The following is a 22,807-nucleotide window of genomic DNA, read 5'->3' as shown; positions in this document are numbered from 1 at the left end:
CAATTTAGACGGTCGGCTCGTCGAAAACAACTGGCTAGATTCTATAAGTCAGTTGGAAATATATTTAACGATTGATTTACTGTTTGTATCCTGGTAATATACGGGTTGTAGTATCCATATCAAACTATCCCGTTACTTTTATAGCCTTATATTTAAATAGGATTTACCTGTTAGTTACGAGGCTCTAAATTGAGATTATGGTTATTACAAATCATAACTTAAAGTTTTTGAATTCGATGCACCGTCTTATTACGATCAATAAAATATGTTTAGAAAATATCCTGATAACCGGTTCAAGAATGTGTTATTGTAAAATATTGCTGTATCAATTTTTTATTATGTTTCACTGTCATTAATCCATAAAATGAGATAGGGTATGCTGTATATTCATAATTTTTTTAGATAAATGTGACCAAGCCAGCGAGGGAGTAGTCCGATATTAAGTGATTACCACTGTGAACCAATTTTAAATGTGATGCCGGCTTTAGAGGAATTTTCTTTTCGGCCCCGTAAATAGTCCTAATTTAAAACTTAATGAAACCACCACCTATGAAAGTAGATTTCACAATTTGCATGTGCTTAAGCATCTGTTTAATATAACTTCAATGCCTACTTATCTAGTTTAGCTTTTTATATTATTTTACAGAACCGTTAGGTATAATACCTAACGTATAAAGTTGATCAAAACAACCTTAACCTCTTGAAAATTACAGTGTTTTAAATATATCATGATGGCTGTTTGGTTCAAAAAGTCTAGTTACTTCACAGAAAGATCGTCAGTGTGACAGTTAACTTGGCTAGAAAATGTAGAGTTAAGTATAATATAAGAAACTTGTAGTAAGGTTCTTATGGATTCTATACCGACTTATGTTATTGAGATTTTTAGATTTTTTTATTTTTGTATACTTTTAACGGATAGCTGCATATGAATTAATTATTTTTGCATATTGAATAAAGTCTTTTCTTTTGTGTAGCACGCTCTGACTTGCAATGTCAGCAGACCTTATCATGTAATAGCTTTAAGTTTTCATGTAAGTGAATACTGTTCTTATGAAAACAATTAATTTCTTAAACCGCAGATTTCTTTCTTGAAACAATCTGTCGTCGTGATATTTGCTTCAATTTCCATCAGCGGCAGCCCCATAAAATTTGCAAAGAACATTATTTATTCTTAAGTAGGTACAGCAGCACGGGCCGCTCGGCGAAGTGAACTTATTAAGCTCACTTGCGACGGAAAACAAAATGTGTTTCAAGTGAAGTTTAAGTGGGCGAAGTTTTTGTTGTTTTAATAAGAGCTAGTAAATTACACGGGGGTCGGTAAGAATACTCGAGTGTTCTTCGTTGACGGTGTTTATGGTTAGACGTAATAAATAGATGTGGAGCGGGAGGTAGGGGCGACATTTCGAGAGTGGGAATATGTGTCGTGGAGCAAGCGTGCTGGAGTGTAGGCGAGGGCGAGGGTCGCTGTGTGTGTGTGCACCCCGATGCACACACAATCCTGGTGATGAGATGTTTATATAAACACCGGATACGCGCATTGATCTTTATTGTTAAAGCGTTCACGTTCTTCTTATTTATTCATTAATCATCATTTATGAAGTTAATGTAGAGCAAACGCCAAACGAGATTTATTCACATATGAGTATTAAGAAAGAAATGGCGAAAGAACATTGTGGGAATAACTCTACATATCTGTACCTTTGTAAAATAACTTTGTAAGTATTTCTTGAATTACATGGTCTTACCGCTGAATGGGTATATGTAGGCAGGCATTACCAAAGCTATAAAAATAATGCTTAATAACTTCAACAACAATATTTCTTAGAAATTTCCGTCAAGAACTAGGCAATAAACATGCGAGCTTATGGAATCATAAGGTATGATAAGTATTACAAATGCATGTTATAGCCGGTTGCGCAGTTACTCTCCAAGCAGCTAACTTGTATTTATGGCTCGTACTTCAAGAGTCAATAACTACAGGGCAAATTATTGTTACTCCAGCCCCGTAGGTATAACCCGAGAGTTACCGTGGGAAAGCATCTCTTTGTAAATGGTACGTTACATATGTATGTTCCTATGTACCTGGTAGATTCCTAGACTTTTCTTACAAATAACAAACTATCCAGTATACATAAAATACCTATTAGATAAATATTTCTCTCTTGTGTAGTTTGGGACAAACAGTGGCTATAAAACACCGTGGACAAACAGTGGCTATAAAACTAACTGGAATCGAAGGCCAATATCATCTTTGGGTCACTGAGCCTCCAAGTAAATTAGTATTTTTAGGGTATTGAACCCTTATGGGATCAGATCGTTGTCTGTCTGTCTGGGTCTCTTTTTCTCAGAAAGCAGCAGGAAAGTTAATGATTTCACATTTACTGTGAAAATTTTGAGCTTTTAGTTAAATGTAATAGAATGACAACACACACATTTTCATAACGTATTTTCATACTAAAGTTTCAACACAATGACTAAATATTAAAACCTACTAACAGATTCCCGGCGGCCTACAATCCTTATTCAGGCACGGTTAAGTAGTCTTTAAGCCGAAATGAAGGGAAAATCTGACAATTACTAATTTCTAGATAAAACCAAATTATGTTGAAACTAACGCAGGAAAGGTTTGAGGCCCCAAAACGGTTTATTCGTTGTTATAGCAAATTTCTTAGTGGCTTTGTCATGTAATCGGTTTATTAATTTTACTATGATGCGTAACAGTTAAAGCAGGCACTAAAGATTAAATTTTAGTTATTCAGCAATAAACATCTTGTAGTTCCTACAAAAGCATATTCACCACACAAACATATCAGAAGCAATAGACAAGTAGGTACACATGCCTGTTTGAAAAGTTCATGTTTTATGTAAGAAACCTATGTAAGCTCCAAGCATTCATATTTCATTCATGTCTTACAGTTTTAAAGGCTCGCTTTAAAAACTTTTCCCGTCTCTGTTAGCGTTCCGTAGTACAACAAAAAACTCTCGTAATATTGCCATGTTTTGGCCTGTCTATCCTGCTAAAGCTGAAATATAACATAATTATAGAAATTTGTTTCGGTCACATTAGTCCGATTTTATATTTTGAATAAAAAGAAATGAAAATCTAGATTCTGAATATCTCACACAATTTTTTTGTCGTACCTACTACCTATAGGTACGGGGAATGGAAATAAACAAATAATATATAGACCTATATATTATAAGAGGGTATCTAAATTGAACCGCTTTTGAAATCTTACAAATTCTGCAAAAGCGAATTTCCTCAAGAAACCATTCAGAGTTAAATCAATTTGAGTTCATCTTAGATAAATAGAGACTCGTTCTATTCGCAGATAGGGGGTCCCTCCGTCTAGACGCTCTTCGCAAGTCACCTTCACAGAGAGGGTGAGGGCGCGGCTGATACTATCTATTTATTTAGTTAAGTTAAAGTGCGAGAGCTCCGGACGTTAACAAGTACACATATTGACCTGCCAAAACCATTTGTTGAACAATTATTTTTATTTTATCTTTGCTCTTACCTAATTTGGAAAATGAAGATAGATCGCGCCGTTCAAAAGATTTATTACAAAAGTTAAAAATCTCCTAGAGAAAGGCGCTTGATCGCATTTCATGATAACTGCCTCTAATCTTGAAAACACCGCTTCTTTTATGTCTACAATGGGAGCCCACTTCCCATGCTTAATTTGGCATACCGTTTGTTGGAACAATGCCTCAAAATATACAGTTAATTTGATATAAATAAACATAACTTATTAAGAAATTAACCCTAAAGCAAGTCACTGTTTTTACATATTTGAAAGATTAATGGTGGCAATACCATAAAACTTCTCTTAACTGTACCTCTCAGCATGCGCTGACATGAATTTGCATTTTAATAAGCACCTACATGATATAACATCACTTTTTTCTGTAACATGAGAATTACACTTGATATTGTACGACTGCACCGTAATGGCGTTATTTAAATGGGCACATTAGCAGTAAAAGTCGATTGGTTGTGATCGGAAGGGCATTGGGCGATCGGGTCGGGCGCTTGGGTCGGCGGCCCCAATGTTGCCCAACACATAATTTGGGAACACTGCAACCGCAGCGAGCATTGACACCAATTTTCGACATGAACAACTGCTCTAATACGAGTATGGTACTAGGTGAACATTAAACTTTTTTATTTTATTACTTATATTTTATTTCGGGTTTTAAACTTATGCATCTTTAATAGTACGTACGAGCCAAGACTTAAATAAAATTGGTAGACGTAGCCCTATTCAATCAATGAAAAGAAATGTAAGAATTACTTCACCAACTGAAAAGACCGAAAAGTAAGTAGAACTTATTACAAAGCATTTATTTTAAAACCTAGATAGTTTAGAAAAAAAATTACAATTGAAATCATAAGAAACAAAATTCCAACATAATCTACGTATTTATAAAAAAAAAAAACTGCTTAAAATCAGTTTGGAGTAGAGACTTCGGGACCGTGGGGTCCGGAGGCACGAGCTCTTTTCAAAGAATTATCGAAAAGGGTTATCGAGTCTACCAGTGATTCTAGAGCGGGCAGTTACCTTGGCCAACGAATTAGTTTGGCCATCCAAAGGGATGCCAGCATCTTAGGAACTGTGCCTCGCTGGGGTGGTTTCGAAGACGTTTTAGATTTTATTTAGTTAGTTTATTTTAGGTTATTTTTATAAAACAAATATTTTAAAGAATAAATAAACTTGAAATCAAATAAATTTACCTATATCTTCATGGATGGCACTAATTTAAAATTAACGACGAACCAAGAAACTTTAAATCTCGATACCTAGATACTTTACTGATAAAAATCGAATTGAACAAATCTACGTTGTAGCAGATAATAAAGTCGCTTAAATATTTGAGATCGATCAGCGAGGTGTCACATTGTAAAGCACGGGGCGTGTTCGTTGCTACGTTCAAACATCCAGTGCGCGGGCTGCCGTTCGCACAATGCACTCACGTACTCGCATCGCGATTATCAACCGCCGTAAATTACACTGATTAGCATAGCAGTCGTGGACTTGGCGACGTAGTTGTTATTAGATTCGGATACACGAACTACATCGTTATTAGACGGTAATTGTCGCTAAAGTGTAGCGGTCGATTAACGGCAACGCGGGGACATGTGCATACTAAGTATTTTATGTACCACTTACGTGGAAACTACAGTTCTAGATAGTACCTAGTATGTACCCAATGTTCCGCACGGCGCCAAGCTTTAAGTAGGTACCGGTATTTATGAACCCATCCAATTAATTTAATCATTTTTTAATCACTGCATATTAATTATTATAATAGATATAATTGCCTTTTAATTTATATGGTTATAATTACTTATTGCGAAGATTTTTTCCCACAAAATCGAGTCATTGCATCGTACAAAGTATGTTAATTACTGTCATCTTACATAGTTGTATTATATCGTCAACAAATAACAAAGTAGCAGGGTGCATTACATACATAGCTGAATAAAACAAGGATGTAGGGCAGTCGTGTGGAAGTAAATTCACGTGACAGGGTCTGTGTCTCTTAGGGAAATGGGATAGGAAGAAAAGTAAATATTAGTTTCCCTCGCGACGCATTCACAGTTCGTTGACCCGGGCAAATTTTGTGTCACAAAATACCTACCTACATATAACAACTATCTACTACAACACCAAATAACACTGCTCGAAATTGAATTTAGCTTTCTGAAGGTCGGATTTTGGATTTTTATTTATCAATCTGGTGTTTGTGAGCATATATAGCGAACTGAAGCGTATGATATTTTTCACACTTTAATGCAAATTTTTAACGGCTAGTAACTAAAATTCTGTTTTTAAAAATCAAAAGTAAAGTAATGCGTTGGATTGAAGTAAATGCTCTCACGCTCCACATTACGAGAGGTATGTGTGGGCAATGGGAGCGATGGCTATGGCCAAGGGGACGGCGTCAGGTCGTGTGGCGGTGGCGCTCTGCCCCGCGACGTAGTCCGAATAATTTAGGTAAATCCGCACTAGACGTCTTATCACCGTTACTTTGCCTTAACATTCCACTCAGAGATTCTTACGAATTATCTTATTTCTATAGCATTTCGTGATTTCGATTTATCTGTAAAACAATGATATAATTCAGCGGAATTCGTTTGAGCATTGTAATTTCGGACGCATTGTGATACAATTTTCCACTGAACTGAAATTTGCATTAAAAATGTGATCTGGATTTTTATTTTATAAGCCTACCTACTCTATATATTTATTTCAATTTATTATATATACAAACTAGCTGTTTCCTATTATAACCAAACTAATTAAAAATATAGAAAAGGCATTAATTAAGTGTCTTGCTAAAATAATTATTTAAAATTATTTATCTTAATTTTTCTAGATTAAAAAGTATTATATATGAGGCGGACTCTAAACTAAGAAATAAATAAAAAACCAGACACACATTCGCATTTATAATTTTATCTGCAAAATTTAAGAAGCAGTCCATGTATTTATTAACGTTAATTTTTTACACAACGTTGCATTTTCATATATGTGTTTTTTGTCTACTTTTTGGGAACTTCCCAAGATAACGTAAATTTCTTAAGTACTTTCTGAATAATTGATATCTGACCGAGATACAGCGAAGCCTACGGGACCCGCTTTATTATTTATAAATAAATGCTGCCTGTATCTCTATTTCTATCTTTTATATTATATTATTGAATCGCAGCTTAAAAGCTTATTTTTATACTTAGAATCTGATTAATCATTACGGAAAATTATAAACTACTTGAACAGTTGAATAACAGCTCAAATGCTCGCTATTTCGTGCTTTTTAATCATTTTGAAAGTTATAAGCAAGTGTATCAGTTGAAACGTAGCTTAAAATCTCGCTATTATCTGCGTCACACCATTAACAGAAATATTCATAACAGAAAATAAAAAAAGGGTAAGAACTTGAAAGCTTGAAAATTTCTGCGTAAAATCTAATTAATCATAACGGAAGGTAATAAACAAGTGAAACAGTTGAATTGCAGCTTGAAGCATGCTATCTTTTTCCTAAAATTGGATGACTCATATTGAAACATTATAAACAAGTGTAAAAGTTGATATCCAGCTTAAAGCTCGAAACTTCCTGTGTAAAATCCTTTATATTTGCGTTAAGTTATAAACAAGTGAAACAGTTCAATTGCAACTTGAATCTGGCTATTTTGTTTTTAAAATGTGATGAATCATATTGAAAAATGATTAACAAGTTTACCGTTAAATCGCAGCTCGAAGTTGGCTGTTTTATTCTTAAAATCTGGTGAATCATATAAGAAAATTATAAACAAGTGTAACAATTGAATCGCAGCTTAAAGCTCGCAGGCGCTACGCCTGTGTGGCGATAGAAAGTGACGTCGGTGTGAGTGCTGTTGCTAGGCTTTGAATTCGCGATTGTTGCGCGGTCGGCTCACACGCTGAGCGTTGCCCTGCACGCCCCGCGCCACCCAGGTACGCCCGCCGCCCTGGAGGACATACTTCTCTCACGACCCATTATGTTGCATAATAAGATACACATAATTAAACAATCTCATGCATTCTCAATAATAATATACAATTACGCATAAACTGAGCAACGGTGGTTCTTTTTTTCAAGTAACATCCCACTGAGCGCGTAGCTTACAATGTGGTTCAATCTATCGATATAAATTTGCAAAAAATTACATCTCTGATAAATGTCTGCTAATCACCGCTCTGTAGTAATTGGATAGTTACCGTACCACCCTCACACTTTCCCATCCGTTGGGATACGAAAGTACTTTGATAGTCGACCCTCTCTGACCCAACTCTTGTGCGCCCCTCTATAGTTTACTTGTAAGTCCCTGTACTATAAAAAGATGACCTTAAAAGCTGATATCCTTTTTTCTGTTACCGAATAATTGACTATAGTTTCGTGCGGTGCGATAACTGGAAGTGAGAGATTTATTATTTGTGTGAATAGTTAGCTCCATCAGGAAGTGAATGCGCCCGGAGTGATGCCCATTGACTGGCATTCGCAGCCATGTACTAATGTTTCGTGTCGAACAGTGTTTACGAGCACCTAGCCGATAACTAACCGGCCGGCTAGTCATTACCGGCCATATCTCTATGTAAGGAATGAATGGCAAGTACTAACAAACGAATGTCAGAACTAAGCTTTAAACGGCCGAGCGCGGGCACGTAGGTGACTCCACTTCACAAGCATTTTCCGTTAACCGTTTTATTACCTCAAACATGACTTACACGTAGAACTACATAACTGAAGTTTAAATACATTGAACTTTCTATTGATTCTGGAACCCGACGTCTTATTTGTTCAGGATTAAACCCCGTCCGAAGAACGCTTCGAACACAGTGTTTTAACGTAGAACATTACAATGTTTCATTGCCGCAATAAAAACGTTGCAATGACTCGAAGCTATCAGAAAAGTTACAAGATTGATTTCGCATTAAAAATAACAAAATTTTCTTGGTTATCTGACCGTAACAGAAAAAAACAATGGGTTGTAAAAGCTTCGTTTTTTGCATTAAACTGCTTTAAGTTCAAGAAACTGGTTCTAGCGCAAAAACGATAAAGCGACTAGACATGAAATATTTATACGATGCATTATCATATTACACGGGAATCGTGGTCATAACTTTGAAAATTATGCACTTCGTTTTCACTAAGAAACCGCACTAGTAAAAAATGTTCAACAAAACCCACACAGCTTGTAGACAGGGAGATTTTAACTCTTACTGCGAAGCTTATAACTTGTATTGGGGTTAGCAGCCAACATGTAGTAATTACTATCGAGTAATATTACTTCGATACACCCCACAGCCTTCATTATCAAGGAATGCGCTTACAAGCTTTATAGCTAAGCTTTGAACCATAAAAACTATGTTTTAATTAGCTATTTCGAAAAGTTAGATAGGTATTAAAGTTTTGCCATATTCTATTTTCTACCATCCATATCTCGTAGAAGAAAAAATTATTTGAGTAAAAAAAACACTTTGAAAGATTTATAGTCTTACTAGTATTATACTAAACCTTGTCATTAAAACTTTAAGCTTAAAAACAATTATTGGATCTTTCTATGCTTTTGTCACCTAAGCAGGACCAAATATTGTTAGAGAAGATAACATTTATTTGTTTGCATATTGGTAACTTCTAAGAGGAGCATAAATTTAATGGGTAAGGAATACTGTTGAATCGATGTGATTTTTTTATGTAAAACTTTATAGCTACCTACCCGTATCATCTAAACCGCTATCTAGGTTTGATCTTGACAAATTATCTTGAGCCCACCACGGCCGGGGTCAAGTTGTGCGTGCAACACCGACCCACATTTGAAGGATTACAAGTAGCTGCCGAGAAAATTTACCGCTAACGTTGCCATATAAGCTGTATGAATTTTAGGTCGCTACAAGTATAGTATGCTCTTACGCCGACATCTGCGCAAATATTGATTTAGTAAGTTGGAGCGACAATAGAGTCGGTCGGCCGCGCCCGCGCAATCCAGCATTGTGATCATGAGGGTCATCGACGGCGCGTCAACATCGACTTTCTTTCTATTGCCAATAGCCGAATCAACCGGTAAATGTAGGTAACGAGTCGTGGCGTACACTACAAAATTTAATGATAATAAACAAGTACTTATATTCGTTTCGTAGTTTCAATTGAATCCAATTGATGCAATTACCTATCTAGGATTCTAAACCTTCAAATTAGTGTAAGAGCATTAAAATTCAATTAAAAAAAATAATCTTTAAGCATGGCTATCAAGCATTTGGTCGAATATACAATAATTTTGGAATTTTATGTATAAATCGTCTTCTAGCAGAATCGACTCAACCCTGTACTAAAACACTAAAGTAACAAAAATGCTTATAGGTACTAAAATGGTAAAATGGAAGTATGGTAGGTACATAAATTTCTTACAATATTCTAATAAATAGTGGTACACGTGTTACCTATCGCGCAGAAATATTGTAGTGTCCACTATGACTGTCAATTGACAGTCATAGTGGACACTACAATATTTCTTTTGGCACACGCGTCCAATTGGACGCGTGTCCCAAAAGAAATCCAACTTGGTGACAACTGATATTTACCAGAACGTAGGGGTGTAGTACATTTAGTTATAGAATATTGAAGTATTTTCTTGGCATTGTTAAATTCTATCAATATGAACAAATTACCGACGTGAATGTTGAACGCCTACTAGTTAGCGCGTCTGACAACAGTAGTTTGAAAAAAAAATCGTTTAGTTATTTATATCTATATAGCGCGATCAAATAGAGGCTTGTGATTTCCACTGCAATAAGAGGCCTATAAGGAACTAAGTCGAAATATAAAACCCATATTTTGACTTGGTCGAAAGAACTAATTCTATATATAAAATTTGAAGTTTTGTGTTCAGCCACGTAACTTGATGGCATCTACACAACAACAAAAAAGTTCTATACAAAAACAAAACTATTCAGGAAAGTGTGATAAGCACCCTTTTTTCATTAGTCTGCCAACGATTTGAAATATTTTAGTACTGGTACAATATACTGAGAAACTTTTGAGATTGATACTTCTAAGAACCTTTTATAGGATTACTCCAGTAAATTTTCACCATTCAAGTCTCTCGATATTTTTGAATGTAGAATTATTGACCATCATATTTCATTTGCACATGAAAAGTTAGGAAAGAATCCCCATACTCTAACTGGTTAGTGCAAAGGACTAAACTAGCTGTAAATAATAACAAAGTAGGTAATAAATTCAACTACATAACTTAAATGCAGATAACAACTAGGAAAGCAATAATTCATTAATGACTGTAAGTTGTACGTTGGGAAAGATTTGACCCCGTAACGAAAGTACCGAAATGTTTCGTTCTTCGTAACATTATTTCATGTAGAGTTTAATATCCAATAATCATAAAAAGAGGGCCTGGGACCGGAAATTATCTTGTTTTACTTATACTCGCTTTATGCAACAAGACGTATTAAAGGCGGTTTTGTACAGTTATGAAGATGTTAGTTTAATAACATTTACCACACTGAATCGTGAGTATAATATGCAGATTTAAGACACTATATTTTCAGTAATTTGTGATCAGACATTTTTAACCGTCTGCGGAAGGTATTGTATTGCATGTATGTATATTCAACTTTAATGACACCCCAATTGGGGTTTTGTTGATCTCAATAATTGGGGTTTCGTTGGCTCTACTAGCGTTTCGAGTGTCCTTAGCCCCAATGAGGCGGATATGACGGACAAAAATACGCAAAGAAAAAAACATACGAAGGTACCTACGCACATCGTCATGGATTATAAAAAATCGACACCATTCGTTATGCTGCTGGCTTTCCAATACTGTATAATGTCACCATATTAACTACCAACGTCATTTAAGTTTAATGGAATAGATGGCTACCGACTACGCCTACTTGTTAAAAAAATAAGACCTAATACCTTTTTATAGGTACTTGTTAACATTTTCTGCGACCCAGTTTCAGATTTTTATCTTTTATTTTATTACAAGGATGAATCCATGATATAACATCTTCATTTCAGTTAAAAGGAATTACCACCGACTATGCCTTTTTTACCTATTACCGGAAGGTAATGTGTTTAACAGCCTCTTAAAGTGTAATGGAGAGACCAAATGTTTGTTTCAATATTTAATTTCACTACTTTGTTGGCGTGATGAGATGTACATCTTGATGCCAAATTAAAGCTTGTTGGTACTAAGAGTATCTGTGCTAAGCTGCGCACGTACATACCAACGGACAGACGGACATTCCGAAACCATATAAAATGCTACAGAACTCTAAAGAAGGAAAAAAATAATAAAATATGTACTAATCTAAACATGTTTTAGCATTGAATTCTTAACCTAAAGCATAACGCTTAAATCGATTCGGATCCATGAAATAGATAAGGCGGCTCTCTTATCGTAGTGAACTGTCCGGCTGAATATGAAATTTAATTTTATTTCGAAGACATTGCAAGTCAAGCTGCTATCGAAATTATAACCTCTTCAATATTCTTATACTCGTACTGAATACTTTGTCGTGATCACGTATAAAAGATCACAAATCAGGATAAAACTGCGTTAATGTCTTTATGCCCATTACTTTAAGAGTGCTAGCGTGCATCTACCGAGTACAGGCTTCTTGAGACTGTGGACTGTGTACCGTTACACAGATTTGTGCTTTGATTAAACAAACGCAATGGTCATTAATTTTCTTAAACAAATTAAAGGTTTTCTAGAAACATTTCCGATAAGGTGTAATAATTTGGATAGTTACTTAAGTATCGTGAAAATAACTACGCCCTTTCAGTTACTTAGTAATACGTATGTATGATTTATGTTATATTTTTAAAATCGACGTTTTAGTTGAACTTTTTTTGCTACAGGTAAATCATGCTATGAGTCACCCTGAAAACAAATTAAGTTAAGGAAACGTTAAAAGTTACGTCATTTCTAAATATATCAAAATACCATAATCGGAGGCTTTTTTCTAAGTTTTTTGAGCAGTCGTGATTAGCTCTAGCATCAAAACACTAAATGAACAATATGCTTATAAATATCATTGTTACTGTAAAAAAAATGGTCGTAAAACACGCTTGTGTGTTCTGTCAAGGTAAAGATGTAAAACAAAGATTTAAAAGCAATTTAGGGATACGCCACGAAACGGGAAGTGCCAGAAAGATATCCAACTAACTTCCGACTCGCAGATTGATATAATAAAGCGTGCTTCTGCTGCTAGCTTGCTAATAGGACACCGTCGATTTCCACATGTGAATAAATTCTAAATAAGACCTATTTTTTTTGGTATGAACTCTTGCAAATTACTTATTGTGTGTGTGCTTAAGTTAGTGTTTATTATTAGGTTTTGTTTAAGTAGGTATAATTTTCTTCGTTCCATATCCTTCCCCGACACCAACGAACTGCAGATCAATGATATAGGGTTTTAAGTTTTTAAACTCTTCGAAACCGTATTCCAAATTATATGGGTGTTTTTATTTTGATTCTTTACCTACACCGTTTTACCTACATTTCAATAATTATTATTGGAAAGGAAATCTGAAAGTATACTTTTAGAGCTTGCTTTATGAACAACCAAATCAGCAGCCCCTTTGGGCCTTTTTGGTTATCGATGATAGAAAAACTCCACTAATGGAACGCGTATTTACATGTTTTATTTCTGTGCAGTGTGCATAGACGGATGATAAGTTTGAGTATAATATACTCTTCAGTAAAGTGGTCGTTAGTCGTCAGCCGCGTGAATTGTGAGACGACGCTGGTGGCGTGAAGGCGCAATGGCGAGGTGCAAGCTCATCCACTCGTAGGACAATGACATCGCGCGTTCCGCACGATAAAACAACCTGGACATTACGTACCGAGCCTTTTATTAACATAATATTATACCATTGCCTTAGCTTTTAATTAGCGTCGTTAAGCGTCTACCCATTCCTACCTTTTATTTTATTTGCTATAGCTATAGATATATATTTTTAAACAAAGAAGGATTCTGATATTTATTTCCGTCTTTATATTTAAGTACTCTTTCTAAAGGGGTTTTCAAAAACATATATGCGTTGAGTACTTAGAGAAACAAAAACTATTTTCTGTTCACTTTGGTTCTACAAATCTCATTCATAGGTAGATATTTCCGTTAGAGTTTCACCGCTATACACTTTTTTATTTGTACTTTAACAACACGTAGATACGCTTATTGCAGGGATAGGGCTATAAAAATAAAATAAATTGCCAATGATTTCATACACAAGGTCCAAGAACTCATGCACGGCAAAAGACATGCACCTGCTTTGTTTTTTTGTCACGAAAAAGGTAAAGGCTTTTCCTTCACAATGCGTCGTAAACCAAAGCCAATATTTTCAAGTAAAATCCCCTCGAGGTCTTTGTCATTGGCACTATTGGATCAATGCTGTTAACAGAATCGCTCGAGTTTCATGACGCCGAAACGATACTCTAAAAAACTAGAATAAAGATTCAAAACCGCTTCTATTTGAACACAAACAATGGATGCTCACTGCTAAGTAGTCTCCTTATTCTCTCACGCCTCCCTCTCGACACGGCGTGCGAGGTCCTAGACAAAGTTTGAAGTGAGTGCAACAGACAAACCACTAACACAAAGTCATGTATATCGGTACAAATACTAATTGGTAAAAGACCTATGCAAACACAACATGAGAATTTTTACTTTGTAAATGGTAAAGTGGACATGTCTATTTGTCTTGTTATTTAGAGTGTGGGTGCCATGCGTCTGGGCAGTCAAGGGCTCTTTAGTGAGGCAGGAAATACAACGCCCGAGCTTCGTTCACCGTGTTAGAGTGATAAATGCTTGTTGCTGTAAATTGTACCACATTTAAAATCAGACAGTGCTAGACAGAAAGGCGACAATCTTTACACAATCAAACATGAATAACCCCCGTGCAATATGTGTCTTTAACGCAACTCACAATAATTTTTGAATGTCGAATTTACATTTTGTCAGGTAACCCTCCCTGTCAATATGACAGTTTTATTTGAGATGGCGGATTAGCTGATGTTGTCACAGTAAATCATGAAATTATAATTAAAATAACTTATATTTTATTCATACCTTCTCACATGGCAAAGGATAAAACTGGAACTAAATATGTGATTTGCAGTTTCCGGAAAAATACTTAAGTCTTAATTATTTAGATAAAATTAAACCTCGTTTTAATTACAGGGGTAATTTCGTCAAAGCTATAGATTTGGCATAATGATGTCAGTACTTTCTCTCCTATACAGAGATTCAAATTGACACGATAGCAGATAACTATTATCAAAAGTTAGACCAGCAAAAAGACAAGCTTAATAACATCATAACCTACATTCCATTTGGTGGCACCGCGTACCAGGCTCGTTGGTGCTGTTGAATGTGAATTTTAAACGAAGTTGAAGTAGGGCCATATTTGTGTGTTTCTCTTTTATCGGTCATTGTGACCGGCATCGCGACTCGACTATACCGATATTGATATTCAAGTGGCGGTCCACTCCGAGGTTTCTTACGCACAGTCGCACACGCTGTCAGAATTCCCTTCATCGGGTACCAATATCCATGCAACCGTAAAACAGACACATATTTTGCGAACAAGCGTTCCTCTGCACTTTCGATGTAAATCTACGTTGGTATATAACCCCTTTGTAAATTAGTGGTTATGTTTTTTTATTTAAAAAAAAGAAGTATTGATTTCAACCCATGAAGATAAACAGCACCAAAGCAAAAAATTCGATCCGGCCTAAATAATAATGAGAACCGCGCCAAAGGAAGCTGGTATTTAAATTTTAATATGACTTAAAGAAATATTATAATATCGGTCCCAACAGTCGGTCGAGTAATACCAGCCATCCGCAGAAAATAAAGATGGTGGAATTATTTGTTACCACTTTATAGAGAACACATAGCCTAAATTTCTTTCTCCAAGCTTCTTTGTAACCAAGTCAGCTTTCTGGACGTCATTCGATGTGTTTAAACCAAGAATGCTAATATTAATACACCTAGAATAATGCTCTGAATTTGAACTAGTAAACTGTAACTGGAAGATTTCTGTACATTGAATACATTTTGAAAATTTTGATCGGGGGATGCTGTTTTGTCCGGGCATCGCGTGAAAGCTACTGAACGGATTTAAATAAAATTTGGTATGGTGGTAGCTGATATTCCGCGTCAACATATAAGCTACTTTTTGTCCCGAAAAATAAAAAGTTTTCTCCGGGAATGTATTGTGTAATTTTAATGAAGATCTGATAAATATTGACTTATATAAAGAACATAACTCTTCACAGATAACAGCACGTCGCAAGGCATATGGGACAACGATCGAATGTTTTATTTCCTACTAATATAATAAATGCTAAAATTTGTAAGAATGGATGGATGTTAGTAACGCTTTAACGCCATAACGATTGGGCTAAAATTTGGCAGAGTAATACAATATAGTCTGGAATAGTTCATAGGCTTCTTTTTATCCCGCAAAAGCAAACAGCTCCAACAGGATAGGGTCGCTATTTATTTAGGGTTCCTATTTTTTTTCCGTATTTGTCTGTCAACCGTGGTTTTTTGGATAGGCATAGTTTAGGACCTGAAAGGTGACAAAAGCTTCTTTTCTGTCTGTATGTCGTAGCGAGAAACTGGAAAACTACCTAACGGATTTTCATATGGTTTTCACTCTTGGTTTTTTAAAGATAATAAAAACTATAGTAACCGATTTGATACAGACGAAGTTGCACGGGTCAGCTAGTAATTTTAATAAATTTGCATTATCGATTAAATATAACAAATATCTTGTGAGGTTATCACAGTTAGGTTTCTTATTAACCGTTAATAAATCCTATTGGAACCATGAAATCAAAGTCACGTTTCGAAATTAAGATTATGGCGAGTGAAAAAGAAACGGTTTATATGTATAGTTTGTATGGTAAACTATCGGCTACTCGTACTTGTCACTTGTACTGAATGCCACACCGAGTTAGTCAGAACAGTTCCACAAAAATAGAGAAGATTTATAGATTTTTGCTACTGTTTGATGTACTATTTTTCTAACAATTATATATTTCGTTTTATTTTTTAAATGTTTTTATTACATATTTGTACGAGTATATGAAGGTATAAATCTTGCTAAACCTTAGCATGTACATGTTTATTGGCTTTTACTCAGTTTTTTAAAAGTGTTATTTAAGGGCATCGAATGTATCAGGTCAATGGCACTTCTGAGGCCCAGATTCAGTTCCACATAAGTTGCCATTTTCTCAGGAAGCGACGGCGCGTGGCCTCAGCGTCGCGTCGCATTCACTCACGCCAGGACTCTGTGCGCGCATATTGACGCGTTTCATTAATGCACAGTCACTATAATTGTGTGTAACTTTTAAGCACATAAATTAATTTCTAACATTTTATAGTCATACAAAACCGCGCGATGTTAACTAAGCATTATATTTTTTGCCCTATATTTTTTAACAACGCGATGAAGCTAATCATCTCCGATCAGCGTTCATTTTAACGGTCGTCAATGTATTGTATTTCATTGTAAATAATAAGAGCTGATGCGACTGGCCTTGTGTTTTTGCACTTGACTAAAAAATACTTGTACTCATCACGGCCGTCAAGAAAATAGCGTCATCCAGCCATTTAGCTCCCTTCAACTGAGCGTAATTCCGTGGCCTAAGTGCGAAGCATTTACCTAAAACAAAGGAATCGGAAGCACATCGGCCTTGCCAGATTAAAATCGTCAACTTTAAGTAAACTAAGAAGTTTGTTCTTATTACTTAAGTTTAGCTTGTTTGTTTTAGCTACTACTAAATCTTTACATCTATATTATTAATTCGGATAAGTCTGAGTCACTTATCCGAATTAATGATATATATATATATATTGAAGCTTATTAAAATAACGAATATATATATCACTTTTGTAAATTTTAATCGGCTTATAAAATAAGTATGTATGTTAACATGAGTCATCATCAATAATGTCCTAATCAAATGAATCCTTCAAAATGTTCAGTTAACTCAAATTGTAGAGTGGCACTGTCACATTAGCCGAAAGTAAAATACTGTTATGATAATTGTAGATAGAAAAATATTTTTTTCTGTGCTGCAAAATAAATAAACGCCAATGGAATACATGTAATAATAATAACATGTGTGTAAAAAGAATAAGTCCTGGATCATCATAAGAAGACGGGTTGGTATGGTATGGTTATGCTTTCTTCACGTGACGACACATTGATCCCATATCAGAGGACAATTTAAAGCTCAATTTCTGAAATCCTTATTTTTTGATGTGAAAACTAAAGCCATTGTTTCTAAAATCGCGGCATCACAAAGACGTGTACCGTAGCACCCTAAAAGCATCTTAGGGTAAGGGCTGCAACGTCGAAGGGCATCAATGGAACCTTCACCCCGCACTTGAACTCGCCCAGTTGCGTCGCGGCCGCGAGCTTTGCGCAATCAAGCGCCTTGAAAGCGACCGCGTCACTTCGCACTCTCAGTGTGCGTCGTCCACGATTTGTAAGTAACGGTTATTAAACGCTTCTTGGTAAATTGAACTAACATTATATATTTCAAGTATAAGCACTAATGTTATTTATATGAAATATTGATTTGATATGTAGGTACCAAACCATTCTTCTTAGACAACGAACAAAGTTTTTATCGAAATATTTGAACCACCTCAATAAAATTTATAGGTATAAAAACTAATATGTATTCTTTATTTTAGTTACATCAATTATTAATTCTAAAGATGATTGTATATCGAAGACTTTTATTTACTAAATACATAATCGGGATTGCTTATAGTAATTAGCTAAAATATTTCACGGTCTACGGAATTATAAATTTAATAATTCAACAGAATATTATAGGTTACATATTTTTCTTACAAAACTGTAGCACTTTTTATCTCTTAGTAGTTAGGCTACTAACACAATTTAAGATTGCAGAAATATAGCGAATATTAGCGAATATCAAAAGTTTATCAAAAGTCGATTGACTCCTTACGATTGTTACAAAAGCTGCAACAGGCAAAGCCAAATATTATGATAATATTGTATAAATACCTGCAAAAACTTAAGTATGTTATTAACGTAAGTATACGATAACACAAGTCTTACAAAAAACTGGCAAATAGTTAAAGTGCTAATCATTAATTTATTTAGCACAACTCAAAAAAAAAAAATTTGTAGAGTAACTAATATATTATACCCTTTGTCAAAACTTGAATGTACATTTTCACGAAAAGCTGCCATTAGCGAAAATATTACCACATAGTCTGACTCAAAAATACTTTTAAAAAATGTGCTTTAATTTATTTTCTTCTTCTTCTATCCTTTCAGCTTTCATAGCTTGGTAGTAAGAGATATTGTCGTAAAACCGGTGGCTTTTACTTACAAATGTTAATTAAAAAATACACGTGTGCTGTAATAATTAAAATCTCGGCAGAATTAGAATTTGTGCTACGCACTTAATTAGGAACCAAGCTACCACATTTGTACGATAACTATTTTATTATACAAATTATTCAGCTTTAATTATTATATTTTCTTATGAAACATGCAAACTATAAAACAAAATATTTTAATTGTACATTTAATTATTGTATAATTATTGCATAAATTTTATAACAATAACAAAATGATACGGCGTTGCTTTGTTCGTGGAATGAAAATGTTTACGGCAGTAGATAAAAAACTATGAAGTAAATAGGGGAAAAAATCAATGGCAGGATGTGGATTCGATACGTGTGTTTTGCGTAAAACATTTTTTTGCATATTATAAAAATTATATAATCACAGGCGAATCGCATCGTTCACAAAAAGGATTACAGCTAAGAATAGCTATTAAAATATAAACAACTATTTTGTATTGAAGTTAGGTGCCGATCATTACAAGGTTTTTAAATAATTCTTTTTCGAGTGTGTTTTTAATCTTTTCCCTTTTCAGGATTTGGATGAATTAAAATAGGTTAACTGGAATAGTTAGTAATTAGTGCTACTAATAATATCAAGCGTGTATTAGTGCTTACAAGTAAGTTATCCCTGGCAAAGGAATAGAAATAAGTGGCAGGCATGGATATTGTCACATGATTGTACAATAACCAGACACCAGGTGATTAATCTTAGTTAAGTAAGTATTCCACTGTTCTATTCCGGAATACACGTATGGCAGAGAGATTTTGATGGCTGAACTGTTAATAGTAGGTTGCTTTGAATGTATTTAAATGAGTCAAAATGTACGCGCGGCAGTGTCATATTCTTACTAATTACAGCTAGCAAGCTTGTGGCAGAGTTATTATCACGAACTGAAAATAATTAAGTCCTAAAAATTAATTTATGGTGAAAACTTATCACTTCATATTTGAATATGGAAAAAGCTTACTATTTTCTTTAATTGCCATCAGGTATAATGTGTAGCAACTATATAAGTGTGTAACAAATTCATACTTGATTTGTACGAATTAGCTAGAGCCATGCTGCTTTGCTATGCAATAGTCTTAACGTGAATGCACCTTTACTTTTATATAACGTCGGAGTATATGGAGTTTATAATTGTTTCAACATTTTCTTTTTACTAATTCATCTAGCTAGCTATCATTTTATTAATTTATTTTAAATACTATGTTTACTTTTTTATGTTATTAATTTATGCTAGCCTTTAATTAGCAGAGTTACTATTGTGATTGGTTATCAATTATTAATTTCGTCTTCCAAATACTTCGATTTATATTGAAAGTCAGCCTAAAGAATTTATTAAAAGTTTTCAAAAGACATATTATCATTCGAAATAAAGTGAATCGGCTGGGTATTCCTAGCTAATTATAGTTAGGATAAGAAATTAAAGCACCTATATGTGAAATTATTATTATTTCCAGCTATTCTCATATGTATGAATAAATCTGCCATACAATCTCTCAGTCAATCATATGAATTTTGGAAAACAACTAAACAAGTTGTTGGAAGAGTTCCCGAGAGATAAAAAAATTCTTTCTAAAAAGCCAACCAGATTTGAATAACAAAATTTACATTAACACGAGCGAAGCCGCAGGCCAGAAGCTAGTTATAGATAATTAATTAATTAATTAATTAATAATAATGTCGTTTCTCATTAAATATCTTTGTCGAGCAATAGGATACAAAAGTACATGTTACGATTTTACTTTGTATGCTTAATATTACAAATTAAGTTCTTAGTAGTGACTAGTGTAAACGATAGTTTGAATTCATAATGTAGTTTGGACGTATGAATAGTTTGCAGCTACAATATTAAATGAGGTGTCGACTGTAAAATATCGGATCCGTCACGCTGATTCTCGACACGCGTTCAATAGGAATATTAAATGTTATGTGTTATTAAACACAGTTCGTTTAATTTTTTAGAAGAATAGCTAAATTGCAATTTTTCATTTAAAATATTAATTGCATTTCTGAGTTGTAAGAGCATTTTTGTTTCTCACTAGTTAGTATCTTAAAAAATCTAATTCTTACACTGTGATAGGGCAAAAAATGTTTGCAATGTAATTGACTTGAATATATTTATAGATTCAAAGTCTTTAAAACTATTGAGTGAATTCGGCATGTGAAACAAGTACTTTATATTAGAAAAAGGTATGTAGATTAAACCTGCCTTAAATAATAATAGCTACAAGTTTGCGATTAAAATAAATTCCTTTTTCCTTATTACATATCTTTGTAATTACATTAATTTAAAATGTTATGTAGGGATTCTCAAAAAAAACTAATTAAGGTATTATTCATGATGGATTGATCTCAACATAATAATTATTAAATTGAGTTTAAAATTAAATCTAAACCTACTACACCCATACGTTTTCGTAGCACTTAACGTCTCGTAACATGTAAAACAAGATTGATGCGGTAGCGCTACAAAAGCTCCTGTACCGGATTTTCAGACGGTTTTTTATACACATCAAGTGGATTACATTTTATTATGTTTGTTATAATGTATTTTTATATAAAAATATTATATTATTTTCATGAAAAAATTGAAAATTGATAAATGTAAATTAACTTACCTCACTTCTATAAGCAAGAATTCCGCGGTCACTTCTGTAGGCGCCTCGCAATCAGTGATAGAAAATTCGTTAGAGTGTGTGTCACTGTCCAGCAGTAAATAATAATTGCGATATTGCGGAGCGTGATGCCTACGGCACGGCCGGGCCGGCACTGACGCGAGGCGGGCGCTCGCCCGTTGCCGCCGCTGTCGGAGGCTTCGCAGCCCAAGCTTTCAGCGACACACGAACCGCACGCACTGCACACTGCACTCGCCCTCGTCTACCCACGCGTTGCGATTCTTCTTTATCGTCTACTGTTCCGAGCGCCCGTCGCGCGTTTGAACTCTGCGCAGTGTCCGCTTTAGCGTATAAATATGAGGCCCGGTGGCGGGGGTCGGCGCCGGACCACAGCGCATCGCGAATCCACATCGACATAAATTGAAGATGCAGCCGGTGTCCTCCCAATTGATTTTATTGCTTATCTATCAGTTACAGCCAATTAGCAAAAGCTCGCTTCCCGAACCCCGTCACGACTTCCGTATACTCGCCATGAATATTATGGCGCGATTGTTAGATGCTTAATAGAGACCAAGCAAACAACTGCGACTCTTAGTCGAAATACGGCCTTAATATTGCGCTAATGTCGCATAAGACTTATACTGAAATAGAAAATACCAATAGCGTATTAGCAATGCGAATAATTTTGTTTGAGTCGTGGTATAAATTACATGATTAGTTGATAGTAGCCCTAACAAGGAACAGTAAGGATGTAACATTGCGGTATCCCAATATAGATGCTGTCTCAAGAGGTCTCGTCTAAAGCTCCGGTGACTTGTCTGACCAGTACGCACATTGAATTGCATAGACAGCCTACGCATCGGACCGGCGATAACACTCTTTCTTCGTATATATGAGACAGGGGAGAGACAAAGCAATAATATTGATAAATACGATCTTACTATTGTACCACAGGGCACATACACTTAAGTGGGAATATTTTGTTTACAAATTGGCGGCTGGTTATCGTAATAGCAATAAATATACTGTAGATTTTATGTGTTGAGCTCAGCAGCAGTTTATTGTTGAACTTTGATATAAGTACATTGTTTTCAAGTATTTAAGTCTTAATTTATATAAATCTTATAATAAGGTTATATATTTTATAACGTTTCATTTATTTTAATAGTATCAAGTATTTAAATTAAGCTTAAGAATTCTTTCTGGCTTTTTCCTGTTAAATGAAAATTAAAACA

The 22,807-nt window shown here is 34.8% G+C and overlaps 1 protein-coding gene across 4 annotated transcripts in view; it reads right to left on the bottom strand.

Moving 5' to 3' along the window:
* The window catches only part of LOC120624354 (titin), a 40,000-nt gene extending 18,132 nt beyond the window's left edge, over window positions 1–21,868 (bottom strand). For all 4 annotated transcript variants that reach the window (XM_039890839.1, XM_039890842.1, XM_039890841.1 and 1 more), the window contains exon 1: window positions 21,576–21,868. The gene's annotated coding sequence lies outside the window, so the exon portion shown is untranslated. The remainder of the gene's footprint in view (window positions 1–21,575) is intronic.
* Window positions 21,869–22,807: the final 939 nt, after the last annotated feature.

This window comes from Pararge aegeria, chromosome 6 (genome assembly GCF_905163445.1).
Source record: "Pararge aegeria chromosome 6, ilParAegt1.1, whole genome shotgun sequence".
NCBI classification, from domain to species: domain Eukaryota; kingdom Metazoa; phylum Arthropoda; class Insecta; order Lepidoptera; family Nymphalidae; genus Pararge; species Pararge aegeria.
This window is presented reverse-complemented; position numbering and strand designations above follow the sequence as displayed.